The following is an 8764-nucleotide window of genomic DNA, read 5'->3' as shown; positions in this document are numbered from 1 at the left end:
CTCCCTCCCTCCCTCCCTCCCTTCCTTCCTTCCTTCCTCTTCCAAACTCTTTTCTGCATCTCAGGGTAGAAGCAGCTAAATTAGACCTTTTAGAATTCTACTTCCAGCAGGGTTCTGGGTTAGATTCTGCCAAAAAGAAGCACTGCACGAGATTTGGAAGATAGGAGAAGGGAAAAGCCATTTATCTCTGGTGGCAGCTGCAGGCATACCTTTCAGCAGTCAGCAGACATGAGATTTACAGCAGCTTCCAGGGGAGCTCCTGCAAATCACCTGCTTTGGTACTGCCGTCAGGGGAGATTATCAGCAGGAACTTCCCTATATTTCCCATCTACCCAAACTTCCTGAAGTCCAGCTGTGGTTTTTCTTTCACCTTGGTTCCCTAGCTCTTTATGTGGTTGTGTAAATCCCTACTTACTAGTATTATATTGTAACTTGAAATAAAATTTTTTGAAGTTATCATGCTAGGCTAAGTTTTGTGATAAATCTCAGTGGCTTAACACAATAAATTCATTTTTTGATTATGTCTTTGTCTAATGGAGGTGGTGGTCGTAGGAAAGGTAGTCGGGGGTGAGGGACTCTGTTTCAAAGAGCCATCTGGGGACTCAAGCTGGTGGAGGCTCTCATATATATCTTCAGCCTGGCTTCAGGAAGCCTTGGGCATTGGCATCCAGCTGAAGGACAAGGAAAGAAGGTTGAGAAAGGTGATTTCATGCCTCAAGTCTACATTGGCACACACTACTTCCTCCCATATTCCACTGACCAATCACAAGCACCAGTGCAACTGCAAGAGGGGATGGAAAATTTGGAGTAGCTGTGTGCTGTGGCTCCTTTCACTTGGCCCAAGCCTTAGGTCTTGGTGTTTCTAGGAGTTCTGAAACCAGATCTCTCTCTCTCTCTTTTTTTTTTTTTTTTCCTCATTCTGCCCTTTTACTCTCACTTTGCCCTTTCTGCCGTTTTACTCTTACCTGTACTCTTTACTTCAACTTCTACCTCTGCTCTTGGTTTCTCCTCTACCTGGAATGTCCTTTCCCTTTTTGTCCTTCTGGTGAATGCCCTCCAAGGCACCAATGGTATCTCCTTTCTGAAATTGTCTATGAGTATCCATTGGTACCTCCTCAGGCCTTTTTTGAACATAGCTATAAAACACAAACTTGTAGCTGTAAAAGTCAAATCTGATCTCAGTACAGACAGTTATTTGTTAGACACAGTTATTTGCTTACTGCTTTCTTTTCCAGTCAGTGTAAGTTCTTTGTGGGTAAGGAAAACAAGTCATGTATTCTGAATCCCCTGCCCTGACTTCTCAAAATGTAGTAGGTGCTCATTAAATGTTGTTTAAATGAATTGATAGATTTGGCTGTCTATTGACAAATTGGAGTAACTGAACAATAGTCCTAGTCATTCTCCCAAATATAATACAAATATTATTAATATAAATTAAAATAAAACCTCTGTGGTTTGGTAATATGTTCACAGCCAGTATTTAAACATACATGCAGAATGAATTGATTAAAAATAATTAATACTTTAAATAAAGGATTTGTATACACATGCTAAAATAACTCCCCCATGAATTTTTTCTACAACTTGCAAGATCCTTTGTGCAGTTGGCGTTCATTACAATAGGTCATTGACAAGGTACACATTCAATACAGATCTTCCTGGCTCATAGATTTCCTGCCATATTCATCTGCTCTACGTGGATTCCATCCTCTTACATTCTGTTCTCTTCTTTCCTCCTCCAATCTTCCCTCCTGCCTTCTCCCCTCCCCTAATTGATCACCATCTCTACTGAGCTTGAAAAGTTGTGACAGCTAGAAGAGAGAAAGAAGCACGATAAATCCATGGAGGGACAGACATTTTCCCACCATAAAGTTCTATTCCTGAGCACTCCTCTCTACCCCAAGATGTGATTTTTAGCAGATTTTTTTTTACAAGCACTGGGTTTATTTAGGCAACACATCACCAAGAAATATAATTGTGACATAAACAATGTCTATAATTTGTCTCAGAGCCATTATCTTTTCTTTGAATTAGTACTAGATCAATACTGTAGTAGGTTGTCAGGAGGATTGTATTGATGTCTCTGTAAACAAGTAAACTAACATTTTATCTAGTTTTACTAGGTATTCTGCTTGGCAATGGGAGAGGGGGTGAACAAAGGGATAAAAGTAAGTTCTTTGTCCTCAAATAATTTACAGTCTATCTATAAATTTGAGATGTTGTTAATTTATGCTTTTGGAAAAATTCATATAACTTCCTTTACAAAATTCTAAAATTCTGCTTTAGGGTTCATTTCAGATTAAACACTTTCCTGTTCATCTTTTTTACTTCTCTGGCTTTTAACTGCATCTCATCATCAGAGCTTTTTTTATTCCTGTGCTTATATTTGCACATCCGTTCACTCATTCTACAAATATTTAGTGGGTACCTACTATGTGTGGACCATTATAGCTTTTAGGGACACAGCAGAGGACAAAGTCCCTGCCCTCAAAGAACTTGTGTTTCAATGAGAGAGAGAGAGACAATAAACAAACAAACATAATATGGTCAATAAGTGCCATCAAGAAAAAATAAAACAGGTTAAAATGATAAAAAGGCCAGGAAGTGCTATTTTAGTGAGAATGGTCAGGGAGGTTATCTCTGAGGAGGTAACATTTGAGTAGAGACATGATTGAAGTAGGAATTAACCATGAAGAGAACTAGTAAACATAGTAAACAGCATTCTAGGTAGAAAGAGCAGCAAGTGAAAAGGGCCTGGGGCAGGAATGAGCTTGACACATTTATAGAACAGATAGAAAGCCTGTGTGGCTAGAGCTAAGTTAATAGAACAAAGTTACACATGCATAGCTTTTTAGTTCATCAAATCTTTTCACATCCATTATTCTATTTGTACCTCACAACAAGATAGTTATCATTTCCACTTTACAGATGAGGAGACTGGAGTTCAAAGTTTAACCAATGACTTGTCCAAAGAGATGGAACTTGGCTTTAGACCCTAGGCTTAAAACTGCACATCAAGTACTCTTCCCATACTTCAAATAGTGCTATTATGAATGTTTCTTTGGCTCTGGGTTGCCTATAGGATACTGAAAAGTCTATAAAATCTGTGCCCCTGAAAAGAGGGCACAGAAGGATCAGTAGCTACCCTGAGCTGTCGTACTTGAATCATAAAGTGGGATTTGGGGAAGGTCTCTGCTTTTTATTTCAGAGTCTCCTTGGGCAGTGGAATCATCTCTAGGATGTTATCCTCAAAGGAAGAAGGTTCCAATCTAGGACAGATTTTACCAAAGTAGATTTAGTGGGCAGTTCTCCAATACTCACGTTGGTACTTTGTGTGCATCTGGCCTGGAAAGGAAGCTCAGCAGACATCTTGATCAGGGTTCAGACAGACTTTGATGCTTACGTGATCCTCAGAGAACTTTAGAGCAGGATGAAGTCATTGGATTTACACCCCTTCCTCACCTGTTCGCTATTTAAATTAAGACAAAATGTAGGTGATAAGGTAACACATGTAGATGGAGGCAAACCTGGCGTATGATTGTACTTATTCCTTCATAAAGCACTTTTGAGCACTTACTGTCAAACACTGTGATGTGTGCTTGAGATGAACAAGGCATAGTCCCTCCATTCAGTGAGGTCGGGATCTAGAGGAAAACCAAACATATAAACACATAATTATCACACAATAAAGCTGTCTTGGAAGAAGTGTCTAGAGAACCCTTTAGAAGAATGACAAAGAAGAAACTTTGCCTCCATTCTGTACTATCTTTGTTGAGAAAGAGAATCTTGCAGCCCTATTTCCGGTAGAGAAAGTACTCATTTGATAGAAAATTACTTTATTGGCCTTTCTCAAGTGACTTACTAAGAGTTGATTAATTTCTGGGAGTTCTTTGGATAGCCATCTGTATGTCATAAAAATAGTGTTCTATCATTATTAAAAGCAAATTCATGGAATAGGGACTTACTGTGGTAAAACCACAGAAATGAGCTACCAACGGATAGTTAAAAGTTTCCACTTTTGGTAATATTTAGGAAAAAAACAGATGTATATCTCTGCAGAAGCTGCGGGTTGGACAGATGAGTTTGAGATGCTTATGGTTTTTATCATTGTCTGTGGTAAACTGTTACATCGGAGACAAAATACAGACTGTATTTCTTGAAGTCATACAGTTGAGGGTCTATTAAGCATAAGCAAACCTTAATACTTATTAAATAAAATTTCTCTCCAGTGTTTCATGATTCTCTCTGAGTCACTTTCCCTAGTCTGGGACTCACATACCAAATACCTCAGAGAGTGGAAATTCCAGAGCTCTCTGTGTGGTCTAAATGCTGACACTTACCCTGGAAGCTCCTTGAAGCCTTGCCTTTCTGCTGTAAATCCTCTCAGCTCCTGCTTCATTCTCTTATATTTCACCTTCTCCTTACTCTTCCCACTTGACCCTCTGCGCGGTTATCTGCGTGATTCCCTGGACCCCGCTGCACCAAGACATACTTCTTCTAGCACAGGCTCTGTGTCAGCCTGCCTTCGCACATGGCTGAACACTTTGATCCCAGCAGTGGCCCCCACCACGAGTTGCAGGCAGTCCAGACAGGCTCTGCTCGCCCCACAAAGTCACATAGCTTCCGGTCTTGCCGTAGTACCAAGTTCACTCCTGGGGAACCTACAGAACAAAGGGCGATGAGTAAGATAACTTTTATTGCCCGCCTCTCTGGAGACTCTGAAAATAGAATGGAGACTGCCTTTGTCATGGGTCTCACACAAACTGGGTGGGCTTTCCTCACTGTGTCCTAACAACTGACCACTGATTTGAAGTGAAAAATCTTCTGCAAACTGAGCAGTGTCTCAGGTGAATACGGACACTGTTGATCTTTATTATTTATGGGCTTCCTGCTTGTGGATTCACCCACTCACTAAAGTTTATTTGTAACCCCCAAATCCATACTCTGTGGCACTTGTGCAGTCATTCATGGACATGCCCACGACAGTGAAAAGTTCGAGTTGCTTGATGTTCCCAGCTGAAGTCAAACAAGGTGATCCTCTGTCTTCCTAGTTCAGCTTTCATATTGCAAACAAGTGTCCTGTTTGTGGTCTGCTTAGTGCACATTCGTTTCCATTTGTGTGCTTACTGGTTGGCGATTTTGGTGTTTAAAGTGGTTCCGAAGCGTAGTGCTGAGGTGCTGGCTAAGTGTCTCCATAAGACACACCACAGGGCGGTGACGTGTCTTAGGGAGAAAATAGGTGTGCTAGATAAGCCTCGTTCGGGCATGACTTATGGTGCCATTGGCTGTGAGTCCGGTGTTAATGAATCAACAATATATATTACATGAGGCTTCTTTAAACAGAAACACACGTAACACAAGGTTATGTATTGCTCAGTTGACAAAAATGTGAGCAGAGCCTCACAGGAAACTGACCCTATATTTCTCCTAGAAACAATGGGTCAGTATTCACTAATTCAGTGTTTGTGGCAAATTTAAAGAACATAGCTGTAAGGAATAATGAGTATCAACTGTGCATATGTGTGTGTGTGTGTGTGTGTGTGTATACACACACACACACAGTTATTTTAATTGATGTGTAGTTGACACAATATTATATTAGTTTCAGGTGTACAACATAATAATCCGATGTTTCTATAGATTACTCTCCATACAAAGCTATTATAAGATATTGAGTGTTTTTCCTGTGCTGTATATTACATTCTTGTAACTTATTTATTTTATACCTTTAAGATTGTATCTCTTAATCCCCTTCCTCCTATCTTGCCCCTCTGCCCCCTCCACTGTTAACCACTAGATTGTTCTCTGAATCTGTGAGGATGTTTCTATTTTGTTATATTTGTTCATTTGTTTTGTTTTTTAGATTCCACATATAGGTGAAAACATGTACTATTTGTCTTTCTCTGACATATATTTTTTATATAAGTATATTTTTTATTACCACCTAAAGGGGAGTCACATAAATCTGTTTGCTATCACATTAACCACATACTGGAGAAGAAAACTGTGAGATTTGTGGGATCTTCTCTAATGAGTAAAATAAATACAATTTTTTATGAGATGAAATAATTGTTTACAACTAATCAGAACCTATTTACTGTATCACATTTTATTTTCTCTAACTCTTTGCAAAGAATATTAAATTTCAAGGCAAGGAGACAAAGGAAGGCCACCTTCTAATCAGCCCCTGCATTTGTGGAGAACAAGGCTAGTCCACTCACTGCAGAGCTTTGTGGCACATTTATAATTCACAGAAGGGGCCATCTGAAAGCATTTCCCAGAATTGTCACAAAATTCTGTCAGCTCCTGCAGTGATGAAAAAGTACAGTCTTGTGAATATGATTAAGGTGCCTTGGAATCTAAGAAAACCATCAATAGCCACTCCAGCTCTCTTCACGCTCTTGGAATGTACTCTTGAGAAGGTCGGTTCTGACAGATGATTTCATGGCATGTTACTCACTGTGGGATGTATTTGAGAAGCCGTGCATCAAAATCTTGACCTTTGCTTTATTTTTTCTTTATTGTTGATTTAAAAGATTAGAAGCATTCCAAAACCTTTTTCTAAATGTCTTCTCATACACTTAGCGAAAAGAATTCAGAACGCATTTGACACACGTTGTAGAAGCATAAATCAGCTAAGGGCAGGATCCTTGCAAATTGCTCTCCCCTTTATGATTTCATCTCATTAGGGAAGAAGGGACAGGTGGGTGTACCGGTGGTTACTGATCAGGAATTGCATTTTCTTTCCAGAGCAGTGAGGATCTTGTGGTATGAAATCCCCTTCTGAGAAAACTACGCAGGTTTTTATTATGCATAAAAATCCTTCTCTGTTAGGTTTCTGTAGTTTATAGAAAATGTGTGAACTGAAGTTAGAAACTGCTTATCTTTTACATTTTATTGACTTCTTAGTCTGAGTGTAATTAAAAAAACAACAACGAAGGGATCCCACAATAAAACTTTTCTTCCCTTGGTGGATTAAGATGAACACGCGAAGTACATTTGTGAAATATGCTCATTTAGTCACTGACACCAAATGTGTCTGGTAGACCAAAGATGAAGGAGTGTGGTCTAGGAGTTCCAAGGACTAATGAGTAATATTTGTGGTCACATTTGTATAATCCTATTGTTAATAAATCTGCTTTCTAAATGCAGATCTCTTGTGTTTCAACTCTGAAGTCTCCTGATAATGCAGAAGGTAAACATAATGATTTCAGAATATGCAATAATTGTAATTATAATGAGTCATTTTATGTCATGGTATTTCATCTTTATAACAGCCCTGAGGAGGTATCAGTAAACAAGGATTTACTCAATACTGTTTTGTACTCTGAATTTAAAAAAATATTTAATTGTTTTTTCTTTTTTTTTTTCCGGCTGTGCAGCTTGTGGGATCTTAGTTCCCCAACCAGGGATCAAACCTGGGCCACAGCAGTGAAAGCACTGTGTCCGAACCACTGGACCACCAGGGATTCCCTTAAAAAAATTTTTTTAAAATTGTGGTAAAACATACATAACATAAAAATTACCATTTTAGCCATTTTAACTGTACATTTCAGCAGCTTCAAGCATACTCACAGTGTTGTGCAGTCATCACAACTATTCAGTTCCAGAATGTTTTCATCATCCCGAACAGAAACTCAGTACCCATTAAACAATAACTCCCCATTCCTCTCTCCACCCAGCCCCTGGAAACCTCTCTTCTACTTTCTGTCTCTATTAATTTGCCTACTCTAGGGACCTCATATAAGTGGAATCATATAGTACTTGTCCTTTTATGATTGGCTTATTTCACTTAGCATGATGTTTTCAAAGTTCATCCATGTAGCATGTATCATAATTTCACTCCTTTTCAAGGATGAATGAATAATTAGTTTTTCAGCACCAACTAATGTTCTGGACACTTTTCTAGACCTGAGGTTCTTACTAGGAAATGCTCATGTTTGCTTCTCCCCAGGGGTCTCCACACTCTGGAAGCTCTATCATTTTGCCCTGACTCCTGGCTTCCAGAATCCACTCCTGTGTCTTTTCCTTTTTCAAGCCCAAACTCCAAACTTGAAACTCAAATTACTACTCTTTGGGTCGAGCTATAAATATGTAATTATTAATAATCTATGCTAATCAGTACAAATTAGCTCACCCAACAATGTTGTGAAACAGTATACTAGTGTCATCCTTAAACCAGTAGATGTTTGATGGTATGCCAAAGGAAGTGCCATGGCACTGCATAACAGGGAACAGCCACTTTTAATTTATACCTAGGTCAGTTAGTGAATTTTCCTACCCAATGGAATAAATCAAACTTCTTTTTTCCCCCAGGATAAGAGAAAACACCAAAGTAAACCAAAAATCTTATTCCCATGATTAACAAAGCAGGCAACTGACATTTCTCAGAGTATACTGAAAGGAGGAATCTCCATGGAATCCAAATATAGACTGTCTATTTGAAGAAATTGATAAGAAATCATTAAAGACTGAGAACTGAATACAAGGATGCAATCATCCTAACACAAAATGTTGCAGAAAGCACAAGAGTAGCAGCTTAGGTGGGACAATATAAGGATTAAAAAAAAGTGTCCTGGCAGGACCAGAAGAGGATGCTCCTCACCTTAATAGTCAAGTATTTAATACAAATTCCTAGTATATAGGAACTAGAATTTGATTTAATACTACTATAATATTCACAGCCTGTCATAGAAATCTAGGGTTTTTAAACTGCATAGCAAATGTATTTTAATTCCATAATATGGGCTCAGTAATTCCCTAC

This window comes from Lipotes vexillifer, unplaced genomic scaffold, assembly GCF_000442215.2.
Source record: "Lipotes vexillifer unplaced genomic scaffold, Lipotes_vexillifer_v1.1 scaffold387, whole genome shotgun sequence".
NCBI lineage: Eukaryota > Metazoa > Chordata > Mammalia > Artiodactyla > Lipotidae > Lipotes > Lipotes vexillifer.
Note: the sequence above shows the minus strand (reverse complement) of the source record.